The 24,155-nt window shown below is 39.5% G+C and overlaps 1 protein-coding gene across 5 annotated transcripts in view; it reads left to right on the forward strand.

Annotated features, from left to right (window-relative positions):
• CDH11 (cadherin 11) overlaps positions 1–24,155 on the forward strand; it is a 742,884-nt gene that overhangs the window by 175,002 nt on the left and 543,727 nt on the right. For all 5 annotated transcript variants that reach the window (XM_090149366.1, XM_090149361.1, XM_090149369.1 and 2 more), the window contains one exon: positions 5,846–6,002. The gene's annotated coding sequence lies outside the window, so the exon portion shown is untranslated. The remainder of the gene's footprint in view (positions 1–5,845; positions 6,003–24,155) is intronic.

Genomic DNA, 24,155 nt, shown 5'->3' on the forward strand with positions numbered 1-24,155 from the left:
TGTACTCACATGGATGGGCTTGTTAATGCCAGTAATACTGCTGTTGTTGTAATGGTAGAGGTAAGGACTGGTGCTCTACCTTGTAAGTGAATATCAGAAGCCTTAACTCAAGACGCCTTGTTACTAAGAGTTGTTCGTTACAGTATTAAGACTGTGATGCAGAACTCTCCACACACAGCATTTTAATTGTTGGTAACACAGAAGTCTTAGGTAAGTAATGAGCAAAATGGTGGTGTTGTCTCTTAGCAGCGTTTAAGGTCTTGCCGATCTTAACAGTGATTGCTTTAAGTATAGTTCAAATCTGTCTCAAGCTATGCAATTCAAACACAGTTGCTGGAAGAGCTTATAAAAACAGTGTTTCTCCAAAGCAGTGAAATACTGAATATTTCAAGCATGAAATACACATCTCAGAAGGAAGACAATAGAAGGCTTTAGAGCACTCTAGGGTTAAATTCCCATACAGTTAACATAAAAACAGCATTTTATGTATAATATGCTTGCTTAACCTTGCTTGTAAACTCAGATAAGTGCATTTCTACATGCAGGCTGATCTACAGAATGAAAGGAGATAACTTGTATGCCAGTATTTACATGAGCTGCGAGTGATAGGAGCTAGAAAAGAGAATCAGTAAGAACAGCAGAAAGCAAAGTGTGACGTGTGAGGATATATTAATTTTCCTTTCATGTACATGATTTGCTCATAATATGAAATAATTGAGAAGCAAATTAATAGCAAATTGCTACAGCTGACTTATGAACTATCCTGACTGAAGAAGGCTGAGAATGATGGCACTTCAAGATGAAGCCTGTTTGGATTGATGGAGGGGTCAGGGTCATTCACCTGAAGTGGATGGCAGATCTTCCTCCAGACTGTCCCTATGCAGTGGGGCTGAATTTCATCCATTAGCCTGACTTGTACTCTCTCAGTGCTGAGAATTCTCACAGTGGTGTGCTTTAGTGAAATTACATTCTGAAAGCATAGAAGAAAGGAATTAGAAATTTATGGATCTGATTTTTTGGGAGTATAGCTCAAACTTTTGCTATTTTCAGTGCCATCTCTGCTGACTATGGCTGCTTCTCCTACTACTTAACTGCTATATTTTTGTAAGGAGTTTCAAAGCCCGATCTTGTTGTTACTTATGAAGCATTTTGGTGAATCAAATGCATATGAGAAAAACACAAATGGTCTGACATGGACAACTTACCTAATGACGTTAGTACTCAATTCTGAATAAAGGCCCATTCTTGTATCAAACTTGTTACTTGAAAAAGGGGCGTTGTGTGCCTGCGGGTTCCTCACATCAGCAATATTAGCTGAATGGTACTGGAGAGCTAAAACTGAGAAGCCTGAGCCGACATCAAGAAGGATAAACTAGTGTACTGGTTAGTAAATCTCAGTGAACACTTCAAAACACAGCAAGGTGTGGCCCTTATCTATGTAATCTAGAATAGTACACATACAGCCTGCTAGTGTTGGGCCTTCCTCAAATTTATGTGCACCTTAATTAAAATCCCAAGGTAAACAGTTCTGTTGTGCTGATCTGCTTGTCATTAACTTCTTTTCTCTTCTTCTGTTCTTCTATGCTTTCTGTTCTTTGTATGGAGACCCTGAAGTAAAATAGCTTGGTGAAGTCTAGGCTTCTTGCACAAGGAGTGGAAGAAAGGGGCGCTACTGCTCAGGTCTTGACCTCAGAGAAGCTTTTCCTCTGCTGGGATGTTGGAGAGCACTTTGACAAATCTTTGGAATTTTGAGGTTTCTTGCAAGCTGTATAGAATTCCTTATAAAATACATTTTGAGAGCGATCCGTTCTGCCAGCAATGGAATAGTCAATATGGAAAGTGCGGTGGTAGAGGATTTGTATTCAGTCTCCTGCCTCTGTCTGGGCCATGAAAACTGAATGCTTTGATCAATAGTGATTTAGGGCCTTTTTTTTGCATTACTAAGAGAAAGTTATGTTAAAAAGATGTAAGGAGTCTTCCCCCTACTTTTCAAGTCTACTTTCTGCCAGCCTGTACCGCGTGAGGCTCTCTCCTTTACTATCAGTTGCTGCTTGCATCTTGACTGGGAAAAGCTGTGCCCCTAGGTCCTGGGTGGTTGTGTTTGGCCAAACAGACCGGTGTCCTATCTGCAGAGCCTCCCACTTTAACTGTCTGGGGATTTCAAGAATGATAACTATTGCAATACCTTTGTTTCCTATTCCCCTGCCTCCCCGCCATTTCTTCCTTAAGGGCGAAGTAAAATAAATGTTTCACATGTTGGGAAAGGCTGTTAATGAGCTCCAGCAAAGTGCCTGGCCGTATCTGGCTCTGAGAGATGAAGAAACTTGAAACCAGGCTTAGTGGTGCTGCCTGCAGTGGGCAGTGGGAACAGGATCCTCTCTTGATATATAGCATGGAAAGGAATGGTTCCAATTAGTGGTAGGAAAGCTTCAGAATTGCTGAGTGGATTCCTTTCATTTTTATGTTTGGATTTTCAAAATCAAACTCTACTTTCTGAATATGTGTGCTTACATGGAAGAGCTGATGTTTTCATTTCTGAGTACTTGCTGAAATTGCACAAATACTTAGACACAAACACTTTAGTGTCTGCGAAGGGCTGGGGAACAGAAGTACAGGCTTTCAGCTTGTATGACACTTCAGAAATGCTAGTTTGGGGCCTCAGATAGAGATAGACAGAACTGGCTAAGAAGTCATTCACAAGCCACAGGCTCTCCATTGAAGGAAGAGGAACAGACTTGGCAGACAAAACAAACAATGCAGGGTGTACTGTAAAGCCCGGCACTTTGCTTTTATTTTTCAACTCAGCTGGAAAACTACTGAGTGATTTATAGCCAGAGAGATTCTTAACTGTCACATCCCTGCCTCTTGGTGTTACAGGCATACCTGAATAAGCCTTTTTCCCCTAACCTGCTTTAACCAAGTCTTATCTGCTGTTGGCTTTCAAAACATTGCACTGACGTTGTACAAATGTGGAAGTTCCTTGGGAAATTTTTTTTTTTAAACTCTTAGAGACCTGTCCATGCAGCAAAGTTTTTACCCTGTATATCTCTCCATTTAGAAGCTGGATTTCAGAAGTGGTTAATCCAGACAGGAGTTAATTATTCTAGGAAGAAAAATATAATTCCATTTGTGTGCTCTGTCTATACAGAATGATAGTGGCAGAATATATAGCAGTGGCAGATATATTGGCAGAATACATTTATGAGCACTGGGAAATTTCCCCTGCACGAGCACCTCAGGCACGTGTCCTAAAATGCCAGGTTTTAAAGCTACTGCTAACATTAAGAAAGTAGCACTCTTCCAAAAGGCTCTGCCAAGCTCTGTGTCCAATGAAATTGGAGGCATCCCCTGTCTCAACGTCAGCTGTTTCCTGAAACAAATCCATCTCCTCTGCCTAAGTTTTCTGCTGAAGAAGCATCTGCTCAGGGCACAGGCAATGGTGTGTTACGTTTCTTGTGCTCCACAGGCCATTGAGCAGCAACCACTGCACAAAGGATTCAACGTCTGAATTACAGTTTCTCAAGTTCAGGAAGGATAAAGTTCTTTTGCAATATCTTAGGTAAAGTGCAGTGCATCAGAGCTTGTTATGCTGATGGTCCTTTACTCTGACATTTTGATTTAGTTTAAAATTCTGTTTAAACTCTACTTCTAGATAGTGGTGCTTAAATTTTTTATTGGCAGTCTGTTTAGAACTAGTCAACCCTATTTGTTTTCCTGCTGTGGATTGGCTGACAAAAATACAAAAGTAAACAGTAGCTTGGAAACAGTCTCTGAAACTTTTAAGAAACTGGGGATCTGTCAGAGGAATAAGTTCACTGGTAGAATTCAGTTCTGGTAATTTTACAACCACCCTGTTCTTAATGGTGAGCTGACAGAAAACATCAGGATTCAGTGTCCTGTGTTCAGGTAGCCTCCTTTTGGTCTGAAAAAAATAAATCCCATTAACATGTTACACTCCTGAAAATGTCTTTTTGCTGGCATTGTTTTAAAACAATGTCCATGCGGGCACTGTAATTTCTAAAGAGTTAAAAATCAAAGTATCTTAAAAATTTTGATGCAACTTTTGGTAATTCCTGCAGCTGACATCCGTGAATCATCTGTACTGTGGCAACCATTAAAAATATGAATTGGTGTTGCTACCTAGGGTTGACTAGCAGAATCTATCTATTTAGGTCAGTTTAGAGATGATGAGAAATGACAGAAGAGTTTAACTTGCTCCTTTCTAAATTGCAAAGACTGTAATTTTCTCTCAAGACAGGGTTTGTATGATCTGATATCTTAGCAGTATTGTTAATTGTCCAAAACTCTTGAAGCCTAAGAAAGGAAGCATTCAATCTGATGTAGAGACAATCTTACAGAAACAGTATAAAATGACAATTGCTACTGTAGAGAAGAAAGAATTACCTGTTAAAAGAAATTGTGCTGATCTTCAAAACTTAGTATCTTGGTTACCTGAAGAATTATTAGCTTGAAATTCTTTTTGTTAAATAGAATTTCGTTCTTGAAACTGCTGTCACACTTATGCTAATGGAAAGTGTAATTTTCAAAGCTACAAAATGAAAACCTGCTAAAGCAGAAATCTATCCTGAGCCACTCTGTGTAATCCTGTAGGTTGGGACTTGCTAAAACAAATACCCAGAAAGGAGCAACCCTTTTTGACAGGCACATTTGCCAGGCACCAGGGCAGTTCTTTGAGAAATTTCCTCTGTATTAAGTTCAGCTGTTCACACTGCAGGGAGATTTCATTATTCATTTACCTCTTTTGGGAACAAAGGTACAGATCTAAAAATCCTTACTCTGAAAGATGCTGAACTCCCTCAAATGTCTTTGCTTATTATGTATCACAAGATCAGCCCACCAGTTTTAACACAGAGGACCAAGTGTATCCCACATGTGAGTCTTTCAAATTCAGAGGAACTAAGCTGAGGGTGAACTTGGCTATCAACAACTTTTTAGATCTAAATATTATGGTCATTGCTTAGATCTTTTTGTCCTTGATGTAGATGTCTCATAGCTCACAAAGGAGCAGGGCTATTTAAATATTCAGGGAGCAAGCAGTGCCAGTGAGAGCAGAAGAGACCTTCCCCTTTAAATGGGTGAAGGCCCAATCTGCTCCAAATGTAAAGAGGGAAAGGAGACAAGAAACCTGCTGTGGAATAGGGTACGTGGCAAAACTCAAAGAGAGATCTGAGAAGGACAGAAAGCAGGCAAATCTCAAAAATGTCTACTACTAAAAAATCTGGGAAAATTATTAATAATAAAATGAAAGATGGAGCAGTAATGCAAAATCCCATTGCTCTGCCCCGTTATTGTGGCCCAATTTCTGATTAGAAGGATTGGCAGTTCATATCAATCAAACCTTTAATTTTTTCTTCCCTTATTTTTCCCGTTCTCCTCCTACGATTAAGTTACAAGGAATTTATTTTATTACTTAGGCACAAGTACAGTTTGAAAAAAAAAAAAACAATAAGGTAATTTTTGTCTTTTTTCTCATCATGAAATTATTATTCCTGGGGTTTTCTGTACCTACAGTGGGAATAGGAGCCAAGACTCTCCTGTCAGAGCTTCCTACTTATCCATCATGGTGTTGGGGAGTGAGAGGATAGGCAGTGGTGAACATGTTCCAGATTGAATATAAGGAGATATAAATTGAATTCATGGTTGCATTTATAAGGACATATCTGATAAGGGCTTTGGGCCTTTGGGAGAGAGTGAGCGTTTCTCTTCATAACACTGTAACCTTAATCTACAGAGGATCTTCCTTACGTTTTTTCTTAAAATTTAACTGCGGAGCCTTAATGGATGTCACATTTAGAGGTTTTTTTTTTTTTTTTTTTTTTTCCAGAAACTGTGCAAAGCTGTTTGTCTCCCAGTCAGAGGCAAATGGGAACGGCTGCTGGCATGCCAAAGCATTGCACTGAAGGAGACAGTCTGCAGGTATTAGCTGGAGTGGCAAGAGCATGGTCTGCCAAGGAACTTCTTCTGGATATGTCATATAGCAGGTTTGGGTGATTTTTGTTTGATTTTAAGTATGTTATTTTCCTGTGATGTAGGCATCTGTAGCGTATTTTAAGTGCTTCATTCAATCTGTCAGGTCTCCAGAGCAATGCGGGGCACATTTCTTGAAGCAAAAGCTTTCCAACAGCTGGTAGGTCTTTGAAGGTGGACCTTATTTGTCAGTAGGTCACATTTCCCTCAGGGTTCTCCTGGTAGGAGACATGGAACTCTCAAGTCTGTGAGGAAAGGCTGTGAATTATTTGGCTCCCTGTGTAAGTACTGGCTGCAGCATCCTTGGATCATACAGACAGCTGCCCAAATTGTGATCCCTTCTGTTATTTCAGGTTAGTTACTAGATTTACATTCCTTCAATGTAAACATCCTTCTTTTTAGAGCTGGCGTATAAAGCATGAGGGCAAGTTAGACACCACCAAATTGGCTGGAGTTTCAATGACTGGCTTGTAGCCCAAGCTAACCAGCCTGGTCATTTGAAGAGAGTAAATTACCTTGCCTAATAACGCATCTTAAACAGTTAGAATTTAACACCAGAAAGACATCAAATTGCTTGAGTCCATTTCAGTTACTACCAAGTGAGTTGTTTGGATTGTTTATAAAACTCTAGAATTGCCTCATCTTTCAAAAGGTCATTTATGGAGTGGTTTGATGTATTTGGAAGGGCATACCTTCTCCAAGTTCTTCCAAAGAAACCATCACTCTCTGAACAGTCTTAGCATCTACCAGAATAATTGAAATAAAAAGGAAACAGTATTAGAATTCTCTAAAGTCTGTAATGAATAATGAAAAGGCAGTAACACTGATATTACAACCAGATGTGTACAGTATAGAAACTATTTTTCTGGCCAGCAAAGTCTTGTTCTCTCTGTGCATTAGAAGGCAGAATGTTGAACTGAGCCATGCTCTTGACCTCTGAATAAATATGCGCCCAGTGCTTTTTCTCCAGACAACATTCTTTTCCAACCACATCAGGAAAAGTTCCCCTAAGTATTTACTTCTGATTCCTGTTTCTGCTGACTACAGCCCTGTCACACTTTACACACAAAACATATGTTAGGACAATTCAGGTTTTATTATGGAAGCCCCTATGGTGCTGGATTATAGATTGGTTTTTTTTTTTTTTATTTTTTAAATCGGTCATCTCTGAAGACAGAAATATGATTTTTTTTAGCATTTTGTGTTTGCAGGTGAGTTGTGGAGCCTGTACAGTTTGTGTTGCCCTATGACAGTCAGCAATGCATCGCAGTTATGAAATGTTCATATTACACTGTGAAGTGGAGGGAGAAGATTATTTTGTCTATGTAAATTATGTAACATATAAAGCATGTGGTGTACGTGCACATTCCTAGTGACAAAGTCAGTAATTTTCTCTACGTAACACCCATTGCAGTGAAAGAATCCAAAGAACTGAGATGCCCAGATCCTAAGAATTCTAGAGTAGGTAAAATGACTGCTTTGTTGAAGAACTTAAAACAGTCCCCAAATGGTAAACCAGAACTTTACCAAACTGCATAAACCCCAGCTCCTGTGTGAGTGGGAGCTAACTAGACAGTTTGCTTAACAGGAACCTTCTGAATTTCCAGACTCCTTTATCAAGGCAAGATTGGATGTGGTGTTGAGGGACATGGTTTAGTGGGAGCTGTTGGTAATAGGTGAACGGTTAGACTGGATGATCTTTTCGGTCTTTTCCAACCTTGGTGATTCTATGATTCTATATTGAAAAGTACAATGTAGTCTTGAGAAGATGCTTTTGACATGCACAATTATCCTAGTAGAGTATCTGGATATGAAATAGATGTTGGTGAGTGAACATACTTTCTTCATTTGCCAAGACTGTGGAGAGGATTAGATGAAAAGTAATTCATGAGGGCAACACCATCAGGCTTATTTTCCACTGTGAAAGAGTCTTCGTGTTGTTACGTGGCATTTTGAAAATCTAATCTTTAATTAGCATTTGTGTGTCTGTTTTCTCTTCCTTGGATCTCCGAAACACAGTATTTTGGAGTTTCTTTGTGTGCGACTCATTCAGCACATTTTTCATTCAGCATGTTCTTTAGACTGATTATTTTGGAAAACAAGTAAGTGCAGAGTTGCCTCTGGGAGGAGATGAACTCTCAACACATTCTGCTCAATCAGCCTGATGCGATTGTCACTGTGACTGACATCAGACAGCCTGCATCTCATCGACAAAGAGTTTTCCTCCCCTTTTCAATGTTCGTTTCATTTCCAGTGAAGTACACTGAGAGGACCAAAATGCTGTGTTTACTGGCTCTGCTCATGCATACTGTCTTTTTCTCTCCTGGGAACTTACAGAAGGGGAAGCAGCAGACTGGTGTCTGGCCTGTTCTAACTTTGTACTTCAGCTGAGGAAACCCAGGCAGACTTGGGGCAGTCTTTTTGGGATGTCAGCACCAGCCCACTTGCGCTGTGGATTGCTTTAATTTCTGCCAGATGGCAGAATTTTCTTTCACTCTGAGCTTGCCTTGAATTTAAATCATCAACCTAGAAGCTGAAAGCTCACACATCAAATATATTGAGCAAACAATTTTAAAGACATGTTTTCTAGTAACTTGTTTTCTTATTTGAAATCATAATGGGTAGTTTTGGCTGCACAAGCCATAAGGATGCAGTGTATCATCACTATTATTATGAAGAAAAAGGTTACCATCTCAGGCTTGGGATTTAAGATAGAAGGAGCAGTGAACAGGAGCTAGAAGGTAACTGATTTAGCAGCATTATATTTGTTTGTGTCTAAATTCTGAAGTGGGAATCCAGTGTATAACTGAGCTGACTTTAAACCTCCTTGACTGGGCACTAATCGCAGAAAAAGAGCCTTGGCAAAGAAAGCCGAAGATTTTCAGGTAGGTTTTGCAGTCCATGCTGACCTTCATTACCACTGGTGAGAGACTCCCTGCACCTCATGGGCTGGCCAGCTTAAAACAAACTCATGGGGTCCTGCCAGTTAGAGTAATGCAGAGTGGAATATCTTAAGAAATGATATATGGAAATTGTGCAGTGTGGCTATTAGAAACAGACCACCTTCTTGATTGTTCTGTATGTATTCTTGCATCTTTCCATTCTAGCAAGGATGTCTGTTGTGTGTGTTTATACTTTCTTCAGTGTTTTTCAGTCTGAGAGATTTTTCATCCACCATTTTCAAAGCCTGTTGATATTACACTTCCAAATGCAGGGCTTGGAGCACAGAAGTGACTTACTGTACTGCAGCCTTCTTAATAACTTTTAACAGCTCACAGGTCCCTTAAATCCCAAGCCAGAGCTGTGTCTGGTAGGCTACTCTGCATTTTGAGATCTTATACAGATATGGCAAGTATATATTAAAAAGCCTGCACCAGAACACAGGATTAAAAGGCGATACACGAAGTACAATATCCTCCAAGTATTTGAAGGGAGGGAAGCAGTTGGAGGGTGACAGTCTGTTCCCTGGCAACTTCTGACATTTGTGTTAATTCTCTGTTGGAATGAAAAATAAGCCTTTTGAACTCTTCATGTAAATTGAACTGTTGAAAAACCTGTTTTCAGATTTAAACCAGAGCATGAGAGCATCTGGGTTCCTGGAGTATTGTGCCATTTGTCCTGGATCAGATGGTTGAAATGTGGCCCTGGCACATGGGGGATTCTCGTCCACGTTTCTGCTTTATTTAATTATCACAAGATTTGAATAAGTTTTTAGACTGTACTGATTTGATTATAGCCAAAAGATAGTCTGCATAGTTGCTACTAGAGTGTCAAGGTTTGTTAGAAAGGTCATACAGTGTCTGATATTTTTGGACTTTGTGTTTCTGGCTTTCATCTTTCTTTGTCATCCTTTTTCCATCTAAGAATTAGAAAACCGTGTAATCTTTATTCCTGTTCTTCATATGCTCAAAAAATAAAGCTCCTTGTTCCGGTAACTTGGACCTTGATCTAGTTAGGCATTCATAACTAAGTATATATGAATTCCTACTCAGAACTGGAAGGAATTCAATCCATTCACAGTTTTAAGGTCAAGTATGAGGTAAGTACTCTGAATTGAAGTGCAAACTGGATGATGTCTTAGATGAAGGCTGCCATATTGTAGGTTATGTCCCTCAAGTGAAGAAGGATTTTCTTCTCTCTCTTTTTTTTTTTTTTTTTTTTTTACTCCTCCATTCATTTTCAGCTCCGCAACCTTTCCAGTCTGCAGGCTTTGACTGTATTGCACTCGCACTTCCTGATTTCAGAATTGGCCAAACTATTGTGTGATGTTTAGTTAAGTTGCAAGATGGCTCAGTTTTGTTTTCAAAGAGCACATTCCTGGGTGAGACAGAATAACACGTATTGATTCTTGGGCTGTTTGTTAAAAAGATTTCTTGGTCTTGAGTACGTGAAAGCAGAAATAAGGCATTGTGTGAAGTTAAAAGCAGAATGCATTCTTTCCGAAATCAGAAACTGCTGATACTTCCAGATGGCATGCCAAAAAAGTTTTATTAGTCTTCCATAGGCTTTTCGCTTTTTCCAGATCCCTGCAAAATGGAGAGGCCGCTCTCTCTGATTTCCTTGCCAAGTTTAAATGTGAATCTACTGTTTATCCAGACTGCACTGTCTTTAACAAATGATTTACATTTCTTGCTTTCCTTTTGTCCTGTACAGTGGATTTAGAGCCTGTTGTGGTGGAGTTGGAATTTGCTGGAGGAAAGGCATTTGTTTCAAATTTGACTTCGAGGCATTGTTTCTTTTAGGAACAGCAGATAGGAGGAACTGACCCTGTTAGGTGACATCTGTGGGGAAAAGGAAAAAAAATAAAAAAAATAAAAATAATAAAAAAAAGCTTTCCCTTTAAATTTGATCTGCTTGAGTGCTATTTTAGATCATTTGATTGTCACTTTTTGTGCCAGGTGACAGCTGTCTTAAGAGAACGACTCAATTTTCTTCTTTATTATGCGCAAGTCCTTTCCCAAGAGTAGGTATTTATCTATTAGAGATAAGATAACAGATATCAAGTTGAAAAAGGTTATGTGACAGTAATTGAAGCAATATGTTGGCCTAGCGTACTGAACTATGAGGTTTTAGCTGCATATTGTTTTAGAAGCAACTTGACAGAAGGAGTAGAAATTGAAGCTGTTTATTGATTTGATTCTTTCTTCCTTAGGTTTAAGGAATAGAGCATTAGTGGGAGAAGTGGTATTACTTCTGGCCTTGTATTTGCATATCAAAAGATGACATTTTAAAACAGAATCTTTAAAATGTGCTGGTGGTTTTGATTCTCTTTGCCATATGTGAAATCAGAGGAATGTGCAGTGCTATGTTTCATTAACTACTGGGGAAAAATGATTTGTCTAATGGACCTTTTGAAATGCTTTGGTTTGAAGTGATTTGGGTGTTTAGGACCCAGCACTGGAGCCCAGTGGGTCTCAGGTAGAACACATCTGTAAACCTGTGAGCATTTTGGTTTTGCTCTTTAGTTGTAATACTTTTCCTGTAACTTGACAATTTCAGCTAAATGAAAAGTCATCTCTCTCCAGCTCCATAATGAGTTCATGGAATTTAAGCAGGGTGTTTCTTAGGAGTAGTGCTTTCAACTCTATTGAGATATTTTTTTATCTCATAAAATATGTAAGATTAATTTTTGTTGTGGCGTAAGAAAAAGTGGTTTCCCCTGACACCTCTATAAAAATCAATGTATCTTTCCTAAGATTTCTTCTGACTTGCAATGTGAATTTTTGTATTAGTCAGTTCAGACATTGCAGGGAAAAACAAGTTCAGAACAGCAGAGAAATGGATCCAAGATAGCTGTGAAAGTTCTCTTTCTTAATTTTCTATTTTCTGTCATCACTTCAGAAAACTATATTTTGCAATTTTGTCCTTGTGCTGTACAAAACCCAAACTATTTCAGACAGAAATAAACAGAACAGTTCAGTTTTAGCATCTTGTACAACAAAGCCTTTCCCAAATTCAAGTTATGTGCCATAGCATTCTATTGTTATATTTTAGAAAGATAGTAGACCATCTGTGGTATATTAGGAGCCTGTTATGCTATTGTACCGTAGAGCCACAGAAGAAATAGCCTGGGTTCCTGAGACCAGTGGTTGAAGTATCAATACCAAACCAAAGCACTTGCAGAAGGAAGGCAGAGCATAATGTAGTGACTTGTATCAAGGAGGGGAAATCAATCCCACAAAAAGAGAAAAAGGAGGATCTTCTCAAAAGGATGGAAGGAGATTTACATTAAGTCTTGCTTTATCTGCCATTCAGGTGCTTTAAAAAAAAATGCAGCTCTTTATGGATTCTTAAAGAAAATCATAAGCTCTGGGTAAGGTAGATGGATGTTATTATGTCCTTCATCTTCTTAAGCAGTGCTGGATCCCACATGCGCCCAATCTGTGACTGGTACACTTCAGATAGGTACTGTACGTTCTGACTTGAGCTTTGGCTTGCTGTTTTCAGGCAGATGACATTCTTCCAGAAGGTCTGATGTCAGATGCGCAGCAGCTCCGGCTATGATGTCACGCTGAGCACTCTGCAGCAGCCGGCACAGAATGTGCGTGAGACCTGGCAGGCTGCTAGATGGTGGCTCCCACGCTCTCTTACACTTGCAAGTTCTGAATTTTCTTTTTGCGTAACCATATGAGAATTCTTGCTATGAGTTAAAGGAAAAGAGTTTTCTCAACTAATAAAAATCACAAGAATGACAGGGGAAGGAGGCTTTTTCAGAGGAGTGGCTGACTTCATAAATACAGATCTGCTTTCCTATGGAAAGTAAGTGTGTAAGAACTGACCGCTCCTTTGTTCTCTTTCCACTTTCTAGAAATGTTGTGTCATTCAGCTCTTCTGTGCACTGTTGGGTAGAAAATGTCTCTTGGTCTGGTCTCATTACAGTTGGCTCTGTAGTGTCGCTCTCCTCTTTTTGAATAAGAAGTTCCAAGGCTTTCTTGTTTCGTGACTGACACACAGAAGTTCACTTCACAGGGAGAGCTAATTGCTCTGCATTTTGCATGCCTGAAAAGCAAACCAAACCCCCCAGATTAGCAGCTCTCTCTCCCCCATTTCTCCTCCTTCCCTCTTTTTCCTCAGTTTCAATGGCGACCATTCCCTGATGCTTGATGTGCCCTTGGCCTAGCTTACTTTCAACATCAGACAAGCCCTGTTTTTCCTGCACTGCCTCCAGTAGCTGAGCTCCCTCTCAAATTGAGAAGTGCATTTTCAGAAGTGACCTTTAGCAGCAGTGGTGGCATTTTCATCTTCAGGGAAACCTCCTTGGCCCTGTAACCCAAGGTTTGATCCTATCATTCAGTGACACCGTCAGAGGAGATGGGAAGAATGTGAAGCTGAGTGAAGTTCAGCATGTCACGGTGTGTTAAACAGCTCTCTGAGAGTGACAGGATGAGCTCAATTTGTTCTGCTAGCAGATAAATAACTAATAACTTTCTCAGTGTAATTAATAACCTTAGTGATTTGTTCCAAAAAAAAAAAAAAAAGAAAGAAAGAAAAAAAAGGGGAATAATAATAGGATTGAGTAATCAAAACTATTGATTAGAGAATAAGTCCCCTTGAAAAGGTATACAGAAGGTTTAGCACAAAACGTTAGTCCTTCTGGGCATGGTTCCAGTAGAGACTGTAGTGATGATTGAACAATAGGATTATTATACAAAGTCATTGTTTCGAGAGTGGAAAAAAAATCGGTCCCTTTTTTCTTTAGCAATTCATTCATCAAATAAAAATACATTTTTTAACAGTGCCATTGCATCCAACATTGTTTTTGCAGCTGGGCTCAGCACTTGCACAGAACTCCCGTTGGCGACAGTAGTGTTTCTGTGATGCAAATTAAGAGAATTTCTTCCTTAAATGTAGAATCTTGGAGTCTGTACTTGCTTTCTATGCAAATAAAAGCACTGATGACTTCAGGAAAAGTACCTACGGTCCCCACCTCCCTCATGCTTGAATACTTTTGCTTTGCAAAATGGAAATCTGGGACCAGGAGGTGAGGAAGGAAGAGATTAATTTCCTTGGAGTTTAAAATAATTCTAATAAAAATTCTATAAAATGTAACTCATTGGCCTAATAGCTTCTATAACAAATAATGCTTTGGGGAACAATAAATTGTGTAATGATAGTTCTGCTCAGATTGACTAAATCATTATGTGTTGCAAAATGTCAGCCACTGAGGAAATCATAACTAAGCACACTGCAAGCTGGCAATCTTGTAAAAAGTCTTTTATTGTAAAAGGAAAATGGAGACTAAAAACATTTCAAAGATGCTAGAAGGAGGAGGCTAACAACTGTCTCTTTTTTACATTTTCAAATTTACCTGTTTTCCTCAGGAGAGCATAAAGACATAATCAATCAAAACAAAGCTTTCACAGATCCTCCTGTGATTAATCTAATTATTTTGGAGAGATCAAATGCATTTGCTGTTGATATAAACAACAGTTTGATTGAAGTATCAAAGGTAAATCAATAGGCCTAGAATGTGGATCAAAACATTATAAGCTAGGGAGCTTAGAATCAATATTTTCATGAGGAGAGTCAACAACTGGTACTGCTGTGCTTAAACTCATTGAATAAATATTCTGTTTTCAGAAGTCAGTTGTCACAAAATCAAAATCATTATATCTGAGATGTTTGCCTTTTCTACAGATGAGCATTTAAAAATATGTAACTAAACTTTTTGAAGACAGAATGCTGTCGTGAAGCCATGCAGGAGGAAAACAATCTGTGATATTTGGAAATGACTCCCGACACTTGAAAACCTTTAATCATTACAGAGCAGTCGCTCAGCTAATACCCATCACCTCCCCTTCCTTCATCCCTGCCCTGGAAGCTCTGGGTTAGCAGAAGGCTCTCACTTGCTGCCTGCTGGTCCCCCCTGCAGTTTGGATGCTGATAGCACTCGGTGATCTGAAGAGTTGAAGGTGAAGCAAGAAGAGTGTGAAAAAGGAAAAAAGTGGGCAGTGGTACACATTTCTGCACATCTGGGCTTGTGGATCTTGGCCAGTCTCCTGGCACCACTTACCAACATCTTTCACTTGCATACCAAGGGAATATTTTAGTTTTGAGCTAGTGATGCAGCTCAGAGCGCAGGGACTGATTGCAGAGAACTGGAGGGCTCCTTCCAAAAGCTTTCAGAGATTGAAAGTAAGGAGATATTAGTGTCAATGTTGTCAGTTTTGTTGAATTCTGTGGGCTTTCTCTGCCCCAGTTTGGGATCTGATGTCTGCCTACATCTTCCCTGAGCAAGCAGTTAAAAGAACTAGTGGAAGAAGATGCCATAGGGGGATTGACTGTAGGAAAGGATGCATATGTTAAATTTTGCTAGTAATGTAATATGGGAGATGGTATTTCCTTTCCTCCTTTGCGCCTTTTCTACCTGCTCTTACAGTAACTATACTGAGGCAAAGATGCAGTGATGCTACATCACTAGCAGTTCTGATAGGGAAAGCAGGCAATGCTAATAGAAGGCACTGATCATTAATACTGTACTGACGCTGTGTATGGCTCTGAAAGTGGTACAGGTCATATGGAGATAGAAAATGTTTCCGTAAGTCAGACCTAAATTTTCCAAAAAACATTTCAACGCTCAGTTTTTAAAGGTCAATGTAAGTAACAATGAAATGCTTGTAACAATTTTCTTTGAATTTTCAGGGAAATTGTGAAGAACTTGCTGCTTTAAAAAGTAGTTTCAACCTCTCTGACTCTTGCAGCTTATAAAAGCCTTAGAAAAGAGATTGAGAACATGAATGGAGAGCTCACCAGGTCCATGGGCAATTGCTGCCAGCTCCTGGCCGCTGTGCACAGCGTCATTTCTGTTCCTGATTCTTTGTGGATACAAACATGCTTAAATAGCTGCAAGTAATAAATGCTCACTTCAAGGAGGTCAGTTGAAACATAATCGTTGCCTCTTTTTGCTACTTTATTGCTGTCTTCTAATCTGCCTTTTAATTTTATCTCACTTAAAGGTTTCAGGATTGCATTCCAAGCTGCGAGTATCAACTCACGTGCACTTGCAGTGTAGTTAAACATAGGAGCTGTTGTTATGGTGTTATATGTAGCATGCACTACCATACAAATTCTTTTGAGCTAGCCAAGATTCAGGTTGCTACACTTGCTCATGGTTCCTTTTTTTCACAGGATGATGGAAATGTAAAAGCCAGACTTTTAGGTTAGAGATAGAAATAGATGTCTCTAGGGAATTTTAGAAGTGTTTCTTCTTGGTAATTAGCTGTTCAGGTACTGTTGAAAAAAACACTCAACACCTAACTGCATCACAAGGCATATAAGCATAAAAAATCTGCCTACAATTCCAAAAACTTTTTTGCTGTTTTTCTCCTTTAATTTTAAGCATGAGCGTTGGATTCTTAATCAGCCAGGAGAGAAAGCATCAGAATTTCAGCTGAGGCTAGTTGTGTGCTTTACTGTTGTTGTCTGACCATTCCCATAAAGTGTGTTTTACCAAACTTGATCTATTTGGAAGCCTTCTCTAAATCTTAAGCAGAAGTCTTTGGCATTGTGTTAACTGATATAGATCACGCATTTCTAAAAATAAAACAGGTAGAAATTTTATAATTTGGAATTAGAGTGGTTCATCAAGCCTAGAGCCTGGTTTTGTCTGAGTGCAATATAGTTCCTGACAGGGACAACTCTGTACCGTTTTAAGTTTTCCATAGATTCAAGTGAAGCTTAGTGATGTGAGGCTTTAACTCCCAGGGAATTCTGTGAGCAAAGGATCACTTTGATCCAGGGACATGCTGTAGGAACCATGGTAACACATCTCTCAAGCTATGACTCTTCTTGCTGTGAGCTTTTTTTTCCAGTCTGCTTGTGAATTGGCAGGAACAGACTCAAGCTTATGATTGGAATTTACCAAACAAAAGGATATTGAGGAGTTAAATCTGGAAATCAGCACTTCATCTTTCAGATTTCCCTTAAGCTCTGGAAGCAGAAGGTTGTATGGCAGCTGCTTGCCTGAACACCAAAGGGGAAAAAAATAAAATGTCTGTTAGGCATCACCTGATAATCTGTTTAAACTGAAAATGCTCTAAATTTTCCTTAATTGAATGAAGAAATATGTAGAGATTCATTCATACTCTGTACTTACCAAGTGTGCGGTTAGAGACCTTGGGAGCTCTTGTCTCCATCCAAAAGAATTGAAAAGGAAAAAAAAAAAGTAAACATGAATTCATTTGTTAACGTATGAATTTCGGTGTAAGCACCATCTGTTTTTCACCATTGTTGTCTTTCAGCAATTCCGTCTCTTGACAGGGTTGAATTCCCTATTTTAGGGAGGATTCATTGCTCTATTCTGATGTTTCATAGTGTCAGCTACAAAAAATTGTTTTCATCATCCCCATAAGTGCATCCTGACAGAATGTGTGTTGTAGTGCACCCACAAGCCAGCATCCTGCTGTGTGTGTGTGTGTGTGTGTGTGTGTGTGTGTGTGTGTATACACGTATATATGAAGCTTTGACTAAGTAATTGGCTTCAAATAATAAAAATCCTAAAAATAATTTTACCAGGAGATCAGCTAAGCCAACACCAACTCTTTTTTACATACTTTAAATGCTCCTTTGCTTAACTTTCTCCCATAGGTTAGGTAAATCATTGCTATTGTGTATGTTCCAAATTCTCATTTGGAAGGGATTTAGATTGTATCTGAAGATACTGCTGCTGACTGAAGTCAGGTACACCATCACACAATCCTTGCTTGAGTTTGGTCACGTAGGAAAAAAAAAATCCATCTGGAATTCTCAGTGCTTTCAGCAATGGATAGTTTGAAGTTTTGGCAGCAACTGAAACCCTTTTGTCCACTGCCATTTTTTTTTTTTTCCTTCATTGCCCATTAATGTTTTCCTGTGAAGCATAATCCAGGTAGATTCTTGAAAATATCTCCTATAAACATTGATTTAACAACCAGCAAAGTGAAAGAAATTTGCAGTGTGTTTTATGTTATTATACAAGTGTTTGCTACAAAATTAACATCCCAGAGTAGAGACGGTAAAGTATGCTTTTGTATGCCTTTGACTTCAGTGAGCTGCAGATCAGACCTCAAAATATGCTTCCCTGTGAAACTTTGTTATTCCATTTAGCAGCTGCTTTCAAACACAATGGGAGGTTTTCAAAAATATCTTCGTCTGGAAGTGTTGGGCTGTAAGCATAAAAGCAGCCATGATAACATTAGGGGGAAAGATAACAATGTCTATCTCTGTAATGATATCACCTTATCTTTAATTAACGTAGAGTACTGTAAGATCTTTTCTGAGATAGGAGCCTCTTATTTGGGTAAGATTCTCCCTCAAACAGTATCAAGCCAGCACAGCTGTTTTAAACAGGGCTTTAATGTAACTTCTTCAGCAGGCTCAGAGGCATCCAGAATCGGCTGTGCTTGTTTCCTTTGAGGCAGGAAAAATAAAAAAACTCCTGACAGAAAGATGGAGCCATCTATTTCTCTAATACTGCAGTGGTTTGATTTAGAAACTGCCCTTATTCCATGGAATTGTATGACCTCAGCTCACAGTGTTTTAACTAGAAATGAGCCCAAATAAATCCCCTGGATCTGAGCTCTCAGTAGTTTCAAATTCCAGTCAGAGTTCAAATACTTCAGACAGCTTTTGTATCTGTAGTACGCACCCACAATCCATAATAATATATCATGAAAGCCTTATAAAGATCACGGTCCCACCCTCAATATAGGAAATACCAGAAATGTGGTTTCCTGTGTTGTCTGTCTGTGAGCCCCTCCTACATCCAAACAATACAGTCCTTAATTAAATACCACTCAGTGTTTACTTCTTCCATTTCCACTGGTGGCCCCCATCTACTTCATTTCTACCTTTGTTCCCTGTCTGATCAACAGTGAGGGTCTCTGGTATGTCTGAGTTCCAGCTGTGTTCTCGACCTCCTAAACTCCTTCCTATTACACACTTTTGCTCATCCCAGCTTCTTTTCCATTGCCTGGAGCTAGCAGAGGAGCTGCAGGGGAGGAGCACCTCGCAAGCAGCTTACTTGTGTTCCTTGGTCTTCTGGGCCCTAACTGGCACGGTCTGAATTTCTGCATAAAGGAAAGTGCCCATCAGATTGGGATAGCATACCAAGCGTGGGTCAGCCATGGCCATGAAGATTAGATGTCTCTATCGCAGTGCTTTAGATGTACCATTTGACCTGGAACTGACTGACTAACTGATCGAGCATCACAGCTGACAGATATCTCTCACTTAAAAAATTCACCCACTTGGTGAAATCTTAACAGCTGATATAGACCTATGAACAGGCAGTAATGGCCAACTTGCCTTTTGTGTGACTGCTGGCAGAAGACACAGTTATACATCAGAGTGCTGCTGGGCTGAAAGGGCAAGGAAAAATTCAGAGCCAATGGCAGGCCATTGCTGTGTGTTATTTTCCAAGAAGTAATCCACAGTTTCAGGGCAGATCCTCTTGTATTCAGCAAGTGGCTCTCACTTTTGGTTCTTTGTTATGTACACATAGTGCTGCAGCGGAATAGTTTCTAGACCTAAGCAGCTGTACTGCGAGCAGACCTTCGTTAATAGTTCACCTTTGAGTGTAGGACTATGTGTACTGTGATTTGAAGTGTTTTCCTGAGGAGGGGAGATAGATGGTGTGAAGTGTTTGGCATGGGTTCTTAGCCTGCAACATCCTGTGCTGAGTGTCATGTAAATCTGTAATGGCTTTCTTCTACCTGAAGTAATCTCTGTTGTGCACAATCAGGTTGCCTTTAAAGTAAGTTAAAAAAAAAATATCACTTTTCTCTCTGGTTAAACAACAGATTTGTCAATGAGTTGCCAAAATTGTAAACGTCAAGATAGCTGAGTACAGTTTTATATGTACAGTTTTCTATGCATATGTCTGATACTCCTTAATTTGGAAAGGCTGTAGTAGGTTCCGTCCTACTACAAGGCAGTCCATCTGTTCAGTGATTCAGTAACTTCAGAACAGCTACACATATCACTGCTCCTCTTGCTGTAGACCATTCAGATATGTGGCGAGCTTCAGATTTCACTGGCATTTTAAAAAGTATTGGCACGTGCCATGTAGCTGTCTCTTGCGTGCTGTGCTGGTTGTGTGCACGATGACCTCGTGCCACACTGGATCTACCTGCCCCAACAAGTGAGCTCCCATTTACAGAAGGTCAGGTTTGCATGACCCTGTGTCTGTAAAATTCAGTCCACAGAGCTCATCACAAATATGTACAATATACCCCCTTGAATGTAAATGAAGGAGAAGCATTTTTTGTGTGTGCTTTATATTTGTAGAGACTGCATTGTACCTTACAGATGAAGGCTGCCTTGGATTGTATGTTGAAACAACATGGAGTTGTGTGATTGTAATGACAGGTTCGAATGAGTCTGTTTGTTCCAGGAGGGTAAGAGCATAGCATTATGGGGAGCGTGGTTGGTTCAGTGCGTGGTTGCATTATGTAAATGCTAAATGATACTGTGATGTGCAATCATATGCTGATTTTTAGGGGGGGGTTCTTGTGTACTGCAAAGAAAAGAGAATTGCTTATTTCTTATCTTTAAAAGTGCTTGGGGGTTTTCTTTAAGGAGTGAAAGGCTAGGTGCAGGCCAGAGCTGTGCCTTCTGCCAGTTCCTCCTGCAGTTCCAGGTGAGCTTGAAGGTCCTTGCCCTTACTGTGTGCCTGGTCCTCTCTGTATTGCTGAGCTGCTGATGCTTCTGACATGAGTGACATTTCTACAGTGAGTAGAACTTGGGGGTAACTATGAAAAGTTCATTTACAGTGGTTTTGGATTCATTTCCATTAGGAGTACACACAAAGTAATATAGCAAAAGTTCAAAATAATACCTATCTATAAGGAACAGCACACTGCTGTGTAAGATTACCCCATGACCAATAGAACTGGATGCAATCGTGCCTGTTAGCACAGCTCTCTGCCAGCTTTAATCTATCTTCTGCCTTTTTAAATGGCCTAATGCAAAAAGAGGATTGTAGATTCTGTATGGTCTGTACTTGTCCATGCTTTTCCCCATGTCAGGCAGGAAAATTTCATGGAGAGCTTTATATTCATTTCTGTGGAACGTAGTACAGAGCGTGCTGTCTCTCTCATGCTTTCTGTGAAACAAGTTGGATTGAAGTGCACCAGCATGGTACAAGCTGTTTTAAGGCCTAACACTCAAAGACAGAAAGTCTCCTCCCTGAGGATCTTAGAATAGAAATAAAGAGGACAGTGTATGGGAAGAGAAGAAAAAAGAACAAAGGAGAATTGCCTGCCCAAAGATGTATCAGAGGACAGATGTAACCCATGGACAGAAGCAGTGCACTTCCCGATTCCCTCTCTGGTACCCGACCACTGGCTGCATCTTTTCTGTTCTAAAACGAGTCAGCAAGATATTGTTAAATGGGTAGATCCTGCTCTTGTGAAAGCCTTTTGAGTATTTCATCAGGACGCTTACTTTGCCATTCTGTGTGCACGCATGCATTCATATATATATTGGGGGAGGGAAGAGAAGAAAAAGAGAGAGAAAGAAGAACATCCTGTGGGATTTCTTTCACCATCTGCTGAGTTCTGACTGCCATCTGTAAAGTAAAAGCATTTATGTTGTTTAGCCTTTGTTCAAAATGTATTTTTTGTCACAGCGGCTTTTGGCATTAGCATGCACAACTAGAAGAAATATTCAGCAGTTTGGGACAAGCAGGATAAAACACCAACAACTCAGGAATCTGAAACATCCAGTTTATGCAGTAATTTGACAGAAGGATTTGACATCATACCTACTGTAATCGCCCCTTAGAAGTTCAGGCATAACCTCTGAGATTCACAGGAGATCAGACAGCAGCTTGTTTGCAAAGGCAGAGGCCTATTTAGCTGAACATGGATAAGGTGTGGGTAACTAAAGTTATAATTACACAAGCAATTTACTCTGCTCGCCAGAAGTCCCCTTGGTTGGATGGTTTGTCCATAAGCGATCAGGAAATGCAGAGTACCTTTCTTGCTGCAGTTCAGCCAGAACAGAAGATCTTTAGTTGTGCTCCTTCATCTGTAAATGTTGTTGCACAGCTAGTTACATATACAGCTCTAATTGCTGACTTGTTGAGCTTATTTGTAAGTTTGCTAAGCGTGTAGTGCAATAGAAAGCAACAAAATGCAAGCAACATAAAGGAAAAAATAATCCACGCCTGGCTTCCTATTTCAGAAGTCAGAAGCATGTCTTTGACTAATTTTCTATCTTGTATGTGTGTAACTTTTCTACAAAGTTTCCTAACATCGGGGGCATAATTGTTAACACACATCACAAATGTGTTTGCCTATTAGCCTGAGCTTTAGATCTGCCCTTGGAATTTGTGTGTGGTGAGAAATATTTGGCAGAGATTAAACAAGATCAGAGGAAACTCTAGCAGAGCACCATGATCTAAGAAGGTAATGAAAGGAAGAGAGGCTGTGTTTAACTTAACACAGGATCGAGCTAGAAGGCTTTTTATGCGTTGGCTGGCTTTTGTAGATGGTTCTGTGTGGGGAGCACGTCCAACCACTGCAGTACACGATGTTTTCAACTTCACACTGTTTGTGTGCTAGGTCCTGCTAGATGCTCACTCTTCCCTGGGTTCAGTCTGTAAGTCAGCATGACTGCAGGATCTGAGATGCAGCTAAACAATGGTTCCAGAGCAAAAATAAATGGGCCTATCTCTGATTGTTCTCGTGGTATGGATTACCTAAGGAGTGTGGCTTCCTCAGTTGGAAAGTAAGGGTGTTGAGAATGAGATCAGACAGAAGAACAATCTCTTATGAGGAGAGAAATTGAAGTGACTGAGACTACCTGCTCTACAAGGGTGAAGAATAAGGGGAACAAAATAAAAGATAATAAAATAGCCTAGGGTTCAAGTTATCTCCTGATAAAAGAGCAACATGATAAAAATACAAAAAATCTTCAAGCCACACTGTTGAAATATAGGTTTCATCATTGCTTGAGCCAGGAAACTTAGGTTCAAAGTGTGGTGGGATATTTTTTATGACTGACAAGAATCTTGCATGATGCAGTGCTAATAAAAGCACATTGGAGAAAACAAAACTGTGTCTTAGCAATTTAAACACAGTGACCTTTTGTAGGCAAAATTACGTTTGTGTATTGCATATTTATGTATGTATTTTCACAGGAGCATCTGGTGCTGCCTTACACAGACAAGTTTCTGGACTGGGCTGACTGTGGTCCAATCCAGTCAGGCAAATCCTGTGCAGCAGTCTTTCCTTTGATGAAGATTTTCTCCAAAATTGCCGTTAACAGATTAAGTAGAAATCTTGTGTTCTGAGAAACTGCATTTTCTGCAGGAACAGCTGTGAAATTTGATAAAATCACCATGGTCTGTTTAAATGTTTCTATAGCAGTAGCTCTTCAGTTAACCCTGGATCATTTAATAGCTGGATAAATCTTTCAAGAGTAATTAAAATGATGTTTTCAGAGAATTTAATATTGTAAACAGGATTTTTTCAAACGAGAGCAGTGAAGACATATATGCCAAAACCAAGAGTCTGGCACTGGATGCAGCATCTTGCTCCCTGGTGCATAAATTTGAATCCATGTTTGGAAAGGCACAATGCCTGATTTAAATGACCAGTTTGCTTATAACCACCCCCCACCTCATCCAAGCCAATTACAATGAGAAGTGTATGGTTGCAGTCACTTTTTAACTATCAAATGAGATCATTACTGAAGTTGCATGTGTTATAGGTATGTGATTATAAAGTGTTAAATACTTGGGCACAAATTATTTCCTCTTCCTAGCATGGGGCTATTCTACTTCAGTACATAAACTTTTGCTTCTGCTTTGCTTCTGCTCTGCTCTGGCATGTACTATTTGGGACATTTAAAAATAGAGCTTTTGGTTCTGATCTTGCCTTCCCACAGGAATTTTGCCTGAGTCAGAGGTTTAGGAATGGGATCTGTTTGTATTGCAAAATGGTCTTTAATAGTGCTTTAGTTCAAAGAACTTTAATATCTGCATACAAATTCTAAAATAAAAGCATACTTTAAGAACAGGAAGTAGACATTTTCAAAACCAATTTATATGTTGGCTGCAACAATATAATTAAAGATTAAATGTGTTGTGCTGCCATAGTTAATCTAGAAAATAAACTGTATGGAGTATGATATATCTCATGAGTAAAAGTAAAGCCTTAAAGATAACATGGAAGATTCAACTG

Source organism: Phasianus colchicus, chromosome 13 (assembly GCF_987193195.1).
Source record: "Phasianus colchicus chromosome 13, bPhaCol1.hap1.1, whole genome shotgun sequence".
Lineage (NCBI taxonomy): Eukaryota > Metazoa > Chordata > Aves > Galliformes > Phasianidae > Phasianus > Phasianus colchicus.